Genomic DNA, 17,279 nt, shown 5'->3' with positions numbered 1-17,279 from the left:
ATGCTTCTACTTACTACAGCAAAAATTTATTTAAAAAATGATCAAACCTCATTTGATAGCTTTTAAAACTATTTTAATCATTCAGATAATGTCTCCAAATGAATTTAAATTTAAAATTGTGACTTAAATGTTAACATTTTTGTCACAGCAAACATTAATTTGAGCTAGGACAAATTTATGACATAGTATGTTTATGTGCTATATGTACACTTTATGGTTCATAAAGATTCCTTGCATAATCAATGCATAAGGTATATTTATATTTATTCTAAGGGACTTGCAACATTTTACCATTTGGAATTGCTACTTAGATTTATAACAAAAGTATCTTCATTTATAACACTGTGCTGGTAACACTTTTGGTGATTAAATGTGGTGACCCTGCTCAGGAATATAATCCCAATTACTATGCTACTCTATGCTTATTAGCTAGCTTATTGGCAATAAAGAATAATTTTAAGACAAAGTGTTATTTCATTCATTTTCTCAGAAATTTTCCTGTTCGAATACCAGAAATTCTCTGTGTTGCAAAAAGCAATAACTTTAAATGAGGGTTAAACAAATCGGTTAAGATGAAGGCTGTATCTGCTTTGCTCATGAACAAAGCCTTTATTGTTAATAACAAAGTAAAACTGAAGCTGGTAGAGGGTCTGGAGCCAGTAGGAAGTAGGAGAAATGAATACTAATCTATTGGGAAAGCTCCAGCAAATGTTGGCCTCTCAGGAGTACTCTCAGTTTTCAGGCTGTTAGTGGGGTTTTTTTGTTTTTGTTTTCTTTTTTTCTTTTCATTTGTATCATATTGGCTCTCAGGACAGGGAAAATATTGGAATCAAAAAGAGCTGCTTTTTCCAAGATGTATGAAGGAGGGTAGGCAAATAAAGACTATGGAAGATCTGTTTTAAGGATCCTTTTCCATCTGGCTTTGTCCATCTGGATGTGCTCCTCAACACAGCATCAGCATATCTCTTGCCATCTGCAGTTTCATCAGAACAACATAATAATGATACCATTAATACTCTGTACAAGACACTGTTCTGATAAATAAATATATTTTCTCTCTTAATCTCCAGAAAAACCTTATGATTGGGTATGAATATATTCATTGTACGGATGACAAAACAGAAGTTGAGAGACAATAATTAGCTTGCAAAGGTCCTGGCAGGCTGGTTGTTCATTACACTATCCTGCTTCCACAGCATCCCTCAACCCTTGCATCTTGTAAGTTTCTCTTGCACATTCACTATAATCCACTGTTGACAAGGAAATGCTGGAGCCCATGGAGGCTAATTTTATAAAGCATGAGAACAATATACAAGACTGCTTGAAATGGTTAAATCACCACTTAAAAGCTAATAACATTTGTGCAAAGGGGGGGCCTCCTAGGTAAAATCAAGCCAGGAAGTTTGACTCTTTCTAAATGAATCCTAGGAGATAGTTAAAATCTCTCTACCACCTTATGTTAGAAGAATGAGTGAGAGCAAAACTGAGAGAGAGAGAGGAGACATGCATACAGGGTACCCAGGAATCTTCACATATTTTGAGTCCGTACGTTAATGGTAAACCTCTGTTCTCAGCTTTGCCCAAGTCAATGCAGTAATTCAATGGAACAAGGATAGCAGAGATCATAAGTACAATGACCAAAAAAACTGGAAGCATACTGAAGTTTCTACAGTATAATTTATTATTCCAAATTGCTGTATATTCATACAAATAAACAATACACCCATGACCAGTAATAGTGTTAAAGAAAAGTTCTGACATGGGCAAATGCTAAGAAAAAGAAAACAAGCTACAAAATAGTATGATTCCAATTTTTAATCCATATACAAAAACACATGCACATGCATAGAAAGGGAAGCACCGACACCAGTGTGTTAAAAGGGCTTTTTCTGGGGCAGGAGGATTGATTTTTTTATTTGATTATCTGACTTTTCCTCATTTTCTAGTGTTTCAACATAGAATATTTATTTTTAAAAGTTATTAAATAAAATATTCACCTAAAGACATTAGATTATAATGATTCAGTGACTAATATCTAAACTTGAATAATGACAAATAGATTCAGATGTGGACCAATATAGGGCATGACGAAAAAATAACACATAAAATAAGAAAAGGATAAAGAAAAAAGGCAAAGATATAAAGAGAACAAAAACTGAGATACCTCTCTTAACATGATCTAGCTTAGTATTTCACTAATTCTCTTACAGGTAGGAATAAATTAAATATCCAAACCACTCTGTATATCATTTGTAGTTTCTTACCTGTATATATCTGCTGAAATCAAGTATTTCATGATATAATTCACTCCTGTGTGTTCACTTATTCCCAAGTTACCATGTCTATTGTCACTGTAATGTTCCAAGTAAAAGAGCCCTTTTGGTATTGTTAACTTGATCAGATGACACAGAGGACAATTACCATCAAGAGTTTAGCATATCAAGTGGGCACACCTGGTAAGGAACAGCCCTAATGAAAGGACTGCACCTGAATAGTAAATTAAACTACACCTTACATAGTTATATGCAAGTAGCTGAGACTTGAACAAACCACTATTATTTTTTTCTTAGCATGTGACAGGGATTGTGTTGCTGCTACTGCTGCTGCTAAGTCGCTTCAGTCGTGTCCGACTCTGTGTGACCCCATAGACAGCAGCCCACCAGGCTCCGCTGTCCTTGGGATTGTGTTAGGTGCTAGTAAAAGTATTACAAGGGTTCATGAGGCCAGTTCAAGGACTTTTAAACAGATACACACAAAATACATCTTAACATTGTGGAATTTTTGCTGTTTGTAATGTATGTGATGACACATTAAGCTTGTCCTCTGCCCTGGATTATAGTAACTTTGTAAAAGCATTTGCAATATTTAATTTCAACTTTTCAGTCTCTCCTTAGTTCCCAATAACAAAATGTTATCCAAGGATGCAATAGCTTCAAATAGTGCCAGTCTTTACCTGCTGCCTGAAGTTCAATCAACACCATTCCTCGCCATTTGCTGACAATTGGAGGAGAAACTGCTTCACAGACTCAGACTGAGACATAAAGAAACGGCCAAGGACCATTTTGAACAGTGAGCTTTAGGTTCTGCAGATATAAAACTAAAACAAAAGTGGCTAGAGTTAGCTAGGTCAGGGACTATGGACCTCCCTGGCCCCTCTCCTGCAGAGCATCCACTTCTGATTTCTGTTTGGAGGCACATATATTTATGTTATTGCTTTGTTCCACTTAAGCCCAGGAAGCAACTTACTTCTTTAAGTTCTGCATATCATTTTGTCTCTACAGTAGTATCCTGGCATTGCTTTAGCAGCATTGGACTCCTTGACCTAAATTACTGTAATCTCTTAATGACTATTCATTCTTAATGACTATTTCTGTCCCAATTGGAAGCCAACGAGTTTATATGCTCAAAATGAGAAAAATATCTAATATTGATTTCACCAAAATTTGTGATAAAAAAGGATAGGGGGAAGAGAAGAATCTGTGTTGGAAGCAATGGGGTTTAAAAGTTGAATATTCATCTTACATAACAGAAACACAATCTATAATTTCTAAAACTGAAGAATCAAGAACCAAAAGTATAATGGTGTTATTTAAAAATATGGTGGCAAATACTAGGAGGCGCAACAGAAAGAATGGAAAGTCCCTTGGAAGCAGGACCTAAGGCAGAGAAGAAAAGATCATGGGAAGTGTCTGAAACTTTTCACTGTAAGTCTTAGAATATTATTCATTTTACAAACATACCACATATATGACATGCTTTGATTAAAATAGAAATTTAATTAAAAAATTATTAACTCATTCATGTATTCAAAGGCCATATAGTCACAGTTACTTTTACCTTTTTATACTGCTCATGGGGTTCTGCAAGGAGATGAAACCAGTCAATACTAAAGGAAATCAACCTTGAATATTCATTGGAAAGACTGATGCTGAAACCGAAGCTCCAATACTTTGGCCACTTGATGCAAAAAGCCTGCTCATTGGAAAAGAACCTGATGCTGGGAAATATTGAAGGCAAAAGGAGAAGGGGGCAGCAGAAGATGAGACAGTTAGATAGCATCACCAACTCAATAGACATAAATTTGAGCAACTCAGGGAGATACGGAGGACAGAGGAGCCGGGAGTGCTGCAGTTAATGGGGTCGCAAAGAGTCAGACGCAACTTGGTGACTGAACAACAACTTTTACTTTCATAAAACATTTTTATCAAATAAAAACTTACTATAGATACAGTTATCTGGTTTCATCTTGTGCTAAAACTAGTTCTAACAGTATGAAATCTTGAAACTGTCACGCATACTCTAATATTATCCTTCATTAACCACATCTTTGATGCCAACTGCACACCCAATCAAACATCTAAAGTTACCAAAGGACTTCAGAGTTAGTGCCCTGGTTACAAAACACTAGCCAGCTGCAGGAAGCATGGAAGGGAAAAAGTTATGCCTTGGCTACTGAGTATAATCCATGCTCAGTGTTAATGATACTATGTGAGTCCATAAATTATAATGGCTAACGCTAGAACATTAACACCACCCAAAAACACACTCGTAAGCAAGCCAGCATGGCAAAATGAGGTCATGGAGAAGCTTAAAGCTATTTTAGGATATACCGTGAACACCAGTATAACTCCTCTGACACCACCTGCTCTCATTTGGAGGACTGTATTTTTAAGTCCCCCAACAGCAACTGGGCTCAAACCCAGTGCTGACTCTACAGTCCAGTTCAGGATAAATGCTGTCCTGTTGTTAGGTGTTGACCTTTAAATGAGACATTTAAATCCCCCTGCCAACATTCCCCACCTTCTGCTTAATTGGCACAGTATAAAAGATGTGGCTGAGAGAGCATTCAACAGTGGTCATAGCTGCTTCCATATTATCATAGTAATAGAAGTATGTGATTTATTCCTTTGAAAAAAGAGTTGGACAATATAATCCAACATAATAAATCATTCTTGCTGTGAAGATCATGGTGGCATCAAGAAAGCAACCTGCACTAACGTTAGGAATTTGCTTTTTCTTTTCAAAGAACTATTCTGGCCCCACAATGAAATCAAGACTACTTAACTTATGTTACTGTCTGGGATGAATACCTGACTTCATATATGATTTTTGTAAGTAAACTCCAAAAAAGAGGAATTTATGTCCAAATTCCTTTCAAAGTCATAATTCCCAAGTGTGAAAAGGTTGATAAAACTTGGTTTTCAAAGCCATCAGAGTAACCCTTAATAATGAACTTGAAAGTCACTTTAAATAATTTGCAATTCAAAATATAAATTACTGATATTACCCTTTGGAGTAGAGAGGAATTGGCTGTCAAAAGTCAAAAATTTAAGGCTTTTAACACAATGATTTCCAATCATTTCCTTCTTGGTGTATTTCATGAATGCTCCTACACTGTTGAAAAATGAATATATGTTGGTTTGCAGAGTTTTAAAGTATTTATAATGTGTTTATCCTGGACTCAAACAAAACTTCTGACTTCTCAATCTGTTTTCTCCCAAACCTCATACAGTTTCCCTATCCCCCATAGTTCACAGTAAATGTTGAGGACAAGAAGTTTTGTATACAAAGAACAAATATATTAATTAATATGACTCTAAAGTCATCCTTACTACTGATGACATAAACAGTTTCTATGATTATTGAGAAATAACAGTTCTTTAAATTAAACCAATATTAACTGCACACTTCCATTTTTTAATCAATATGATAAGCAACAGACATAACTGGATATGGTCCCTAACCCAAGGACTTTTCACTCTCTACCTTCACTGTTCTTCCTTGTTTCTAAAACTATTATTTAGGGAAACACAAACTCGGTAATACACTCAAGATGTAATCACATATCCTAGTTTGCTTTTTGCAGCCCTGGACAGGTTGACTGGTGAGGGTGATCAATGCAACAAAAATGAAATTTGCAGGTTAGACCTAGATGTCCATCAACAGATGAATGGATGAAGAAGCTGTGGTATATATATACAATGGAATATTATTCAGCCATAAAAAAGAGCACATGTGAGTCAGTGCTAATGAGGATGAACCCAGAGCCTATTATATAGGGTGAAGTAAGTCAGAAAAACAAATACTGTATACTAATGCACATATATGGAATCTAGAAAGATTATACTAATGAACCAATTTGCAGAGCATCAATGGAGACACAGACATAGAGAATAGACTACGGACATGGCTGGTGGTGGGAAGAAAGGAGAGGGTGGAATGTATGGAGAGAGTAACACGGAAACATACATTCAGTCAGTTCAATTACCATGTGTAAAATAGATAGTCAATGGGAATTTCCTGTATGACTCAGGGAACTCAAACCAGGGCTCAGTAACAACCTAGAGGGGTGGCATGGGGAGGGAGGTGGGAGGGATGTTCAAGTGGAGGAGACATAGGTAAATCTATGGCTGATTCATGTTGATGTTTGGTAAAAACCAACACAATACTGTAAAGCAATTATCCTTCAATGAAAAATAAATTTTAAAAATAAATAAATTTAAAAAATGAAATTAGTAGGTTAGGCTGAGGTTATAGTCACATATCTGGAAGGCTGGGGAACACTTAACTGTATTCTTCATCATTCATAATACAGGGCAAAAGTGAGAGCCAAACATAATAAGACATCCAAAATATGAGGTAGAACCATTTACACATCAAAGGAATATTGATTAAATAATTTAAACATATAATGTCTCAAGAAATGTATATAAACCATAGAAGTTATACTGACAAACACCACTTTTGAAATGAATTCCTTGTATAAAATTCACTAGGTCAGCAAGTGAATCTATGCTTGAACATTGCCAGTGAGAAAGAATCCCCTTCAGGTATTATTCATTCCTATTATTGAGGCCATTTAGAGACACATTTTTAAAGACACCCCTCTCCACCACCACCTGAACCACTCCAATTAAAACAATCCCCTCCTCCACATGCACTGATAATATTACTGAATTTTGAGTCCACATGTATCTAGAATTCTCTTCCAAGAATACTCAAGTCTACCTTTGTTATTCATAAAGCCTAGAACATATAAATGGACCCAAAGCTACAGATGTATCTGTACAAAGAGGTAGATTAGGACCATCACCTCCTTTAGTTGAGATAGTATAAGAGATGTGCATGCTTAGTCACTTCAGTCGTGTCCAACTCTGGGTTGGGAAGATCCCCTGGAGAAGGAAATGGCAACCTACTCCAGTATTCTTGCCTGAAGAATCCCATCAACAGAAGAGCCTGGTGGTCTACAGTCCATGGGGTCACAAAGAGTCAGACACAACTGAGCAACTAACACTTTCTTCCACCCATAGTAAGAGAGCATATACCCTATCCTAGGTACTTTTCTACATACTGGGGGTATAAAGTTTTTTTTTTTTTAAGGCCGTCTAGTATGGGTGGATGGAATCTTGAAAAAATCTATACTCCTTACCAAACATCAAGATATTATAGGTGGAGGGGCCTGGTGGAGCTTCCCCAAGGCTGAGGGGCGCACTGCAAGTACATTGCCAGAGATGGTGGAACAATTCCTACTTGCAGAATAGCAAGTCAAAAACACCAATAGTCAAACATCAACAGGGCTTGGAGACAAAATGATGGAGTAGCATGTGAATTTACCTATTCTTATGGAAACACTAAAATCACAACTAACTGTTAAACTATCATTGACAAAAAACGTTGGAACCTTCAAAGACAAAGAAGAAGTCACAATGAGATGGTAGGAGAGGTACAATCATGATAAAAATCAAATCCCATACGCACTGGATAGGCTATGCACAAACTGGAAAATAATTATACCACAGACATTCTCCCACAGGAGTCAAAGTTCTGAGCCCCACATCAGGCTCCCCAGCCTGAGGGGGTCTGGCAATAGGAGGAAGAGCCCCTAGAGAATCTAGCTTTGAAGGCCAGTGGAGTTTCATTGCAGAAATTCCACAGAACTGAGGGAAACATAAAATCCACTTTTGGAAGGTACACACAGGGTCTCTTGCACACCAGGAAGAGAAAAAAGAAGTAATCTCATAAAAGACTGGACTAGACTTACCTGCCAGTATTGGAGGGCCTCTTGCAGGGGTTGGGGGAGTGGCTATGTACAAGCCGGGAAGGCAGTGGCTTGTGTGTGTGTATATATATATATATATATATATATATATATATATATATACACACACATATACACACAAGACTCATATATATCCTGTCTACAAGAAACCCACTTCAGATCTAAGGACACATACAGACTGAAAGTGAGAGGATGGAAAAAAGTATTCCATGCAAATGGAAAGCAAAAGAAAGCTGGAGGAGCAATAATTATATCAGACAAAATGACTTTAAAATAAAGACTTTTACAAGAGACAAAGGACAGTAATTAATGATCAAGGGTCAATCCAAGAAAAAGATACAACAATTGTAAATATATATGAATCCAACATAGGAGCATCAAAATATAAGGTAAATACTAATCCCCATAAAAGGAGAAATGGACAGTAACACAAAAATAGTTGGGGACTTTAACACCCCACTTTCATCAATGGAAAAATGACTTAGACAGTAAAGTAGGGAAAAATATTTGTCATACCAATAATCACAAGGGATTAGTATTCAAAAGTAACTAATATACCCCCATGAACTAATATGCAAAAGATAAAATGCTTGAAAAATGGACAAAGTACTTGAATAGTCAAGTCACAGAAAAGGAAACCTAAATGGCTAATAAACATTAAAAATAAATACCTCAACTTGTAGTAAAAAGATAAAGGGATATTATGCAATTGCCAATGCATAACTATCAGAATGGCAGAAAACAGAAGATGCTACTGAGAATACAGCACAAGGATACCTTTTATACACTGCTGGTGGGAGTGTATATTTGTATTACTCTAGAGAGTATTCTGATAATTTCCAGAAAGTTGAGTGTCCATACTTTTATGACCTAGCGATTCCAATTCTAAGTCTATTTAGCCTTAGGAACTTTTACATATATGCATATGAAATTAAATACATCTAAGTTCATATCAGGATTGTTAGCAAGACAAAACTTTGAAAACGACTTGCAGTTATCATATATCTACTGGCTATTATTATGAGTCTCCTCTTTGGATTACATGACATGGTTACACAGTTTAAACTTACTCCTTTGTAATTTGTGGTTTCTCTAGTGGCTCAGCCGCTAAAGAACCTGTCTGTAATGTGGAGATCCAGGTTTGATTCCTTCATCAGGAAGATCCCCTGGAGACGGAAATGGCAACCCACTCCAGTATTGTTGCCTGGAGAATTCCATGGACAGAGGAGGCTGGTGGGCTACAGTCCATGGGGGTCACAAAAAGTCAGCCACAACTGAGCAACTAACACACACACAGACACACAGACACACACACACACACACACACACACACTTTGGAATTAAGTGTGACCATGTGACTTTCTACGGAGAAGGCAATGGCACCCACTCCCGTACTCTTGCCTGGAAAATCCCATGGACAGAGGACGACCCTGGTGGGCCGCAGTCCATGGGGTCGCTAAGAGTCGGACACGACTGAGCGACTTCACTTTCACTTTTCACTTTTATGCATTGGAGAAGGAAATGGCAACCCATTCCAGTGTTCTTGCCTGGAGAATCCCAGGGACGGGGGAGCCTGGTGGGCTGCCGTCTATGGGGTAGCCCAGAGTCAGACATGACTGAAGCGACTTAGCAGCAGTAGCAGTAGCAGTATGTGACTTTCTATGGCAATAAAATCTGAACAGAAGGAACTTGGGTCAAGTCAGTCTGGGTGGAACTTTTTAAGAGACTGTATGATTCACCTCAGTGATTTTCCTTACGGAGTAACATAACATTGCACATGGTGGAGGTCCTGTCAGGCTAGGTTCCACCCAGGCTGGGTAGTACAGGATGTGTACTATAGGCAAAATTCAAGTAAATAAAAATTAAATGTTTTATCTCACGCCACTATGATTTGGATGTAGCCTACATCCTGATGAATACACAATTTAAAAGTTCATCAATAAGTGAATTGATCACTAAATTGTGGTATAGTCATACAGTGGAATACTTTATAGAAGTGAATATGAGTGAACTGGAGGAAAGAACAAACCATACAAAGGTAACATCAGAAAAAAGAAAGCTGTAGAAGAATACATGTCCTATGAAACAATACTGCTTGCTCAGTTGTGTCCGACTCTTTGCAACCCCATGGACTGTGGCCTGCCAGGCTCCGCTGACCATGGATTTTCCAGGCCAGGATGCTGGAGTTTGTTGCCATTTCCTCCTCCAGGGGATCTTCCTGGCCCAGGAATCAAACCTGAGTCTTCTGCATTGGCAAGTGGATTCTTTACCACTGAGCCACCTGGGAAGTTCATGAAATAATATTAGTAGTAATTTATTTCTTCAGGTGGGTGATAAACATACTTGAGTAGGTTACTAATCTTTGTGTTAATATCATACTTTTTATGAAATATAAAAGTTTTTACTTAAGTAACAGAATTATATATTCTAAAAGCAAGCTGAGACTTTTTGTTAAAAATTTAGCTAGTCTCAAAAACTATAGATTTCCCTTTAGTCCTCTAATTATAGCACTGAATGACAATTTTGAAAACCAGAGTAAAAGATCCATGACAAAGGTGTTGGTTGTTCATTCTCTACGCACTATCAGTCTTACATCTTACATCTTACTGGGGAAAAAAAAAAATCCTTGGAGAAACACATGCTATTTACTTAGGGATATTTGTGGAGAGTAGTTGGCTGACAGGGCAAGAGAATTCAGTGAAAGGAAGTTGCTGCTTAATTTGGAGAAAAGTGTTCACATTGCAAAATTATTTCAGCTTCCTGCAACTCATGAAAACAAAATGTTATCAATAACTCATTTCTCTCATTTTGTATTCTCTTCACAATTAGGACATTTTGACTTACTGCTACTGGTCACACACTTGTATCACTTTTTAAAGTGCAGAAAACAACTAATAAGCTTGGCTAAGATCTATGATATATATGGAAAAATAATTGTATAGGTCACTAAAGAAAAGGGCAACTGACAATGTCCAAGTTGCTTACTGATGACTACTTTTTTGTAACTGTTTTAATAACACAGGAGTAGGACAAATCTTTTTTTGTATGTGCGTGTATGCCAAGTTGCTTCAGTCATGTCTGACTTTTTATGACCCTATGGACTGTAACTTGTCAGTTTCCTCTGTTCATGGGATTGCCAAGCCCTCCTCCAGAGGATCTTCCTAACCCAGGGATTGAACTGCATCTCTTGCAGCTCCTGCATGGCAGATGAATTCTTTACCACTGAGCCACAGGGGAAGTTCAGATCCTTTTAGTCACTTAAAAAAAAAAAAAGCAACAATGCCCCTAGAAAAATATTATGTAGAGAACTGAGAATGCTATTAGGTAAGACTTGAAATTTAATAAGTACTTTGAAATTCATTTTTTTGAACAACAACAAAAAATAATTTCACCCCTCCCTATTTAAAAAGCCTGAATTTAAGTCTCAGTTTTATTAATATATAAAGAAAGATGGCAAGAACTAATAATATCAGGATCAGTTGCAGATCCAGGAACAAGAAAAACTCTTGCTACTCTGAGAACAGTCCACAGATCAGCAACATAGGCATCACCTAGGAACTTCCTGGAAATGCAGTATCTCATGCCTCATCCCAGAACAGAATCTGTATTTCATTGGTTGGCCAAAAACTTCCTTCGGTTTTAAAGTAAAAACTGAAGGAACTTTGTTTTCATTTCACCAAGAACTTTACTGAACAACATATTCAATAACACAGTCTTATTCCACTACCTCCTGCCATTTTTCAGGCAACTTCATAATTCCATCTTCCCAAGACTTTTTATCTTTTTTAGGAGATGCCTTTTACAGGTGTCTTTTACAATCTTCCAGGGAATTGAAATTTCTTCCATTAAGAGAATTTTGTAAAGACCGAAATAAATGGAAAATCCAAAAGTGTAATGTCTGGTGAATACAGCAGATGATTCGGAACTTCCCAGCCAAGCTGTAACACTTTTTGCCTGGTCATCAAAGAAGCAAGGGGTCTTGCATTATCCTGATGGAAGATTATGCATTTTCTGTTGACTAATTCCGGATGCTTTTCACTGAGTGTTGCTTTCAGTTGGTCTAATTGGGAGCAGAACTTATTGGAATTAATCACTTGGTTTTCCAGAAGGAGCTCATAACAGAGGACACCCTTCTAATCCTACCATATACACAGCATCACCTTTTTGGACGAAGACTGGCCTTTACTGTGGTTGGGGGTGGTTCATTTAGCTTGCTCCACAATCTCTTCTATTTCATATTATTGTACAGTATTCATTTTTCATCACCCATTACAATTTGTTTTAAAAATGGAATGTTTTGCTTATGCTTAAGTAGAGAATAGCATGTGAAAATACAGTCAAGAAGGTTTTTTTCACTTATGTTAAGCAGTTAACATAACCAAGCTGGTGCAGATGAGTTCTAACGTTTGATTCGCATGTTTTGAGTATGTCAGCTATCTCCCATGTGGTATAACGTTGACTGTTTTCAATGTCTTGATTTGATTGCTATCACTTTCAACTTATCTACCTGAGCATGGAGCATTGTCCAGCAAAAAACCTCCAATACGAAATTTCACAAACCACTTTTGACACATTTGATCAGTCACAGCACCTTCTCCATATTCTAGACAAATCTTCTTCAGATGTGTTTTTACTTTCCTTAAAATAATAAAGCATAATATACCAAAATGTTGCCTTTTGCCTTCTATCTTCAATATTAAAATGCCTACACAAAAATTCACCAATTTTGATAAGCTATTTTTAATGCATGCTGAAATGACAGCTTTCACAATACAATCCAACAAAATTGTTTTGAATGAAGTTAAAGATAACAAAGCACTACGACAGCCATCTTATGAAAAAACTAAATGAATCCTTTGGCCAACCCAGTAATAACATCCCCCAGGTGAGCATGTGCTCACTAAAGTCTGAGAAACTTGGTCTAGGTGATTGACATTTACTTCATTATGCTGGACTTTCCACATATTGTCTGTAATGTAAAGTATGTCTCAAACCTGTATACTCATGATATTTAAGAGTAGGCACGATAAAGATATGTCTTTAACAGTATTAAATATGAAACTTTGTCAATTCAAGTATTATTTTTTGTGAAATGGGTTTTCTTTTAACAAATCATCAATATTCCTCCATCTGCAATAATCACTAAAGAATACCCCCTAAGAAAAAGCTAAAATGAATCTTCATATTTCTTCCAAAGCTGATTTCCTTTGGCTATGTTTTCCTTCTTTATCCCTTCTTCCATTGAAAAAGGTAATTTAACAAGAATAATAATTTTAGATGCTAGGGCAAAAATTTAGTATTATTATCATTTTTATAGTTTCCTATACATTTTCAAGCTTTAGTTAACATTTATTTATATTTTGAAAAATAAAATTTATTTTCTTTTATTACAAAATTATATGTGATTATTGGGAAAAAAGGAAGTTACATAAAAATATAAAATATATACTCAGAACCACTCATATATCCACAATCTAGAGTTAACTACTACTAACATTTTAAGATATGCTATTTCATCAAATTTTCTATGGAGACAATACAGTACAGTTCAGTCACTCAGTCATGTCTGACTCTTTGTGACCCCATGGACTGCAGCATGCCAGGCTTCCCTGTCCATCACCAACTCCCAGAGCTTACTCAAAATCATGTCCATTCAGTCAGTGATGCCATCCAACCATCTCATCCTCTGTTGTCCCCTTCTGCTCCTGCCTTCAATCTTTCCCAGCATCAGGGTTTTTTCAAATGAGTCACTTCTTTGCATCAGGTGGCCAAAGTATTGGAATTTCAGCTTCAGCATCAGTCCTTCCAATGAATATTCAGGATTGACTTCCTTTAGGATGGAATGGTTTGATTGCCTTGCTGTCCAAGGGACTCTCAAATGTCTTCTCCAACACCACAGTTCAAAAGCATCAATTCTTCGGTGCTCAACTTTCTTTACAGTCCAACTCTCACATCCATACATGACCACTGGAAAAAACACAGCTTTGACTAGATGGACCTTTGTTGACAAAGTAATGTCTCTGCTTTTTAATATGCTGTCTAGGTTGGTCAAAACTTTCCTTCCAAGGAGTAAGTGTCTTTTAATTTTATGGCTACAATCACCATCTGCAGTGATTTTGGAGCCTAGAAAAATAGTCAGCCACTGTCTCCACTGTTTCCTCATCTATTTGCATGAAGTGATGGGATTGCATGCCATGGTCTTAGTTTTCTGAATGTTGAGCTTTAAGCCAACTTTTTCACTCTCCTCTTTCACTTTCATCAAGAGGCTTTTTAGTTCCTCTTCACTTTCTGCCATAAGGGTGGTGTCATCTGCATATCTGAGGTTATTGATATTTCTTCCAGCAATCTTGATTCCAGCTTGTGCTTCTTCCAGCCCAGCGTTTCTCATGATGTACTCTGAATATAAGTTAAATAAGCAGGGTGACAATATACAGCCTTGACGTACTCCTTTCCCGGTTGGGAACCAGTTTTTTCTTCCATGTCTAGTTCTAACATTTGCTTCTTGACCTCCATACAGATTTTTCAGGAGGCAGGACAGGTGGTCTGGTATTCCCAAATCTTTAAGAATTTTCCACAGTTTGTTGTGATCCACACAGTCAAAGGCTTTGGCATAGTCAATAAAGCAGAAATAGATGATTTTCTGGAACTCTCTTGCTTTTTTGATGATCCAGCGGATGTTGGCAATTTGATCTCTGGTTCCTCTGCCTTTTCTAAAACCAGTGTGAACATCTTGAAATTCAGGGTTTACGTATTGCTGAAGCCTGGTTTGGAGAATTTTAGGCATCATTTTACTAGTGTGTGACATGAGTGCAGGCTCTTTAGTTCTTCTTCAATTTTGTGCCATCATCTGTGTATCTGAGGTTATTGATATTTCTCCCAGCAATATTCCTTTCAGCTTGTTCTTCATCTAGCCTGGCATTTCACATGATGTACCCTTTTTTTGTTTGTTTGTTTCAACTGTCACTTTATTGTTAAGATGGCTGAATTAATTACAAATTTAAACTATAATTTTGATGATTTTTAGCCAGGTACCAAATTTTATTCAAAGAAACTGCTTATTTAAAAGTGCCACATTGATGTACTCTTAAATACACCACACAGTCAAAGGCTTTGACGTAGTCAATAAAGCAGAGGTACATGTTTTTCTAGTATTCTCTTGCTTTTTCAATGATCCAACGAATGTTGGCAATTGATCTCTGGTTCCTCTACCTTTTCTAAATAATACTTTAACTTCATAGTCTAAAATGAGTATTTCTCATGTAATTAAAATACTTTCCTAGCATGATTTTTTAAAGTATATAATGTTTTACTGAAGTATAGTTGATTAACAATATTATATTAGTTTCAAGTATCAAAGATATATTGTATCAATTCAGTTCAGTTCAGTCTCTCAGTTGTGTCCAACTCTTGGTCACCCCATGGACTGCAGCACACCAAGCTTCCCCATCCATCACCAACACCCAGAGCTTGCTCAAATTCATGTCCATTGAGTCAGTGATTCCACCAACCATCTCACCCTCTGTCATCCTCTTCTGAACAATGAGTCGGCTCTTCGTATCAGATGGCCAAAGTATTGGAGTTTCAGCCTCAGCATCAATCCTACCAATGAATATTCAGGACTGATTTCCTTTAGGAAATTTCCTTTAGGATTGACTGATTGGATCTCCTTGCAGTCCAAGGGACTCTCAAGAGACTTCTCCAACACCACAGTTCAAACATCAATTCTTAGAACTGCCATATGACCCAGCAATCCCACTGCTGGGCATACACACCAAGGAAATCAGAACTGAAAGAGACATGTGTACCCCAATGTTCACCGTAGCACTGTTTATAATAGCCAGGACATGAAAGCAACCTAGATGTCCATCAGCAGACAAATGGATAAGGAAGCTGTGGTACATATACACAATGGAATATTACTCAGCCATTAAAATGAATACATTTGAATCAGTTCTAATGAAGTGGATGAAATTGGAGCCTATTATACAGAGTGAAGTAAGCCAGAAAGAAAAACACAAATACAGTATACTAACGCATATATATGGAATTTAGAAAGATGGTAACAATAACCCTGTATGCGAGACAGCGAAAGAGACACAGATGTATAGAACAGTCTTTTGGACTCTGTGGGAGAGGGCGAGGGTGGGATGATTTGGAAGAATGGCATTGAAACATGTATATTATCATATGTGAAACAAATCGCCAGTCCCGGTTCAATGAATGAGATGGTGGAGAAGGGGATGACAGAGGATGAGATGATTGGATGGCATCACTGACCTAATGGACATGAGTTTGAGAAAGCTCCAGGAGTTGGTGGTGGACAGGGAAGCCTGGCATGCTTCAGTCCATGGGGTTGCAAAGAGTTGGACATGACTGAGCAACTGAACTGAATGGATGGGACTGGATGTCATGATCTTAGTTTTTTGAATGTTGAATTTTAAGCCAGTTTTTTCACTCTCCTCTTTCACCTTCATCAAGAGGCTCCTTAGTTCCTTTTCACTTTCTGTCATAAAGGTGGTATCATCTGCATATCTTAGGTTATTGATATTTCTCCCAGCAATCTTGATTTCAGCTTATGCTTCATCCAGCCTAGCATTTCGCATGATGTACTCCGCATATATGTTAAATAATCAGGGTGACAATATACACCCTTGATGTACTCCTTCTCAATTTGGAACCAGTCCATTGTTCCATGTCTGGTTTTAACTGCTGCTTCTTGACCTGCGTACAGATTTCTCAGGAGGCAGGTAAAGTGGTCTAGTATTCCCTTCTCTTTAAGAATTTTCCACAGTTTGTTGTGATCTACACAGTCAGTGGCATTGGCTTAGTCAATAAAGCAGAAGCAGATGTTTTTCTGGAACACTTGCTCTTTGGATGACCCAACGTATGCTAGGAATTTGATCTCTGGTTACTCTGCCTCTTCTAAATCCAGCTTGAACATCCGGAATTTCTCAGTTCACATACTGTTGAAGCCTAGCTTGGAGGATTTTGAGCATTACTTTGCTAGCATGTGAGATGAGTGCAATTGTGCAGTAGATTGAACATTCTTTGGCATTGCCTTTCTTTGGGATTGGAATGAAATCTGACCTTTTCCAATCCTGTGATCACTGCTAAGTTTTCCAAATTTGCTGGCATATTGGTTGCAGCACTTTCACAGCATCATCTTTCAGGATTTGGAATAGCTCAGGTGGAATTCCATCACCACCACTAGGTTTGTTCC

The 17,279-nt window shown here is 37.3% G+C and overlaps 1 long non-coding RNA gene across 1 annotated transcript in view; it reads right to left on the bottom strand.

The window, feature by feature from the left end:
- Nucleotides 1-615: 615 nt before the first annotated feature.
- LOC129651597 (uncharacterized) overlaps nt 616-17,279 on the bottom strand; it is a 33,539-nt gene continuing 16,875 nt past the window's right edge. Inside the window, exons 2-3 of the long non-coding RNA XR_008714233.1 lie at nt 2,954-3,097; nt 616-973 (exon numbers count right to left, since the gene is read on the bottom strand). This is a non-coding gene — a long non-coding RNA (uncharacterized LOC129651597). The remainder of the gene's footprint in view (nt 974-2,953; nt 3,098-17,279) is intronic.

The sequence above is a fragment of the Bubalus kerabau genome, chromosome 4 (genome assembly GCF_029407905.1).
Source record: "Bubalus kerabau isolate K-KA32 ecotype Philippines breed swamp buffalo chromosome 4, PCC_UOA_SB_1v2, whole genome shotgun sequence".
Classification (NCBI taxonomy): Eukaryota; Metazoa; Chordata; class Mammalia; order Artiodactyla; family Bovidae; genus Bubalus; species Bubalus kerabau.
The sequence above is the reverse complement of the archived record's forward strand: the minus strand, read 5'-3'. Positions and strand labels throughout refer to the sequence as shown.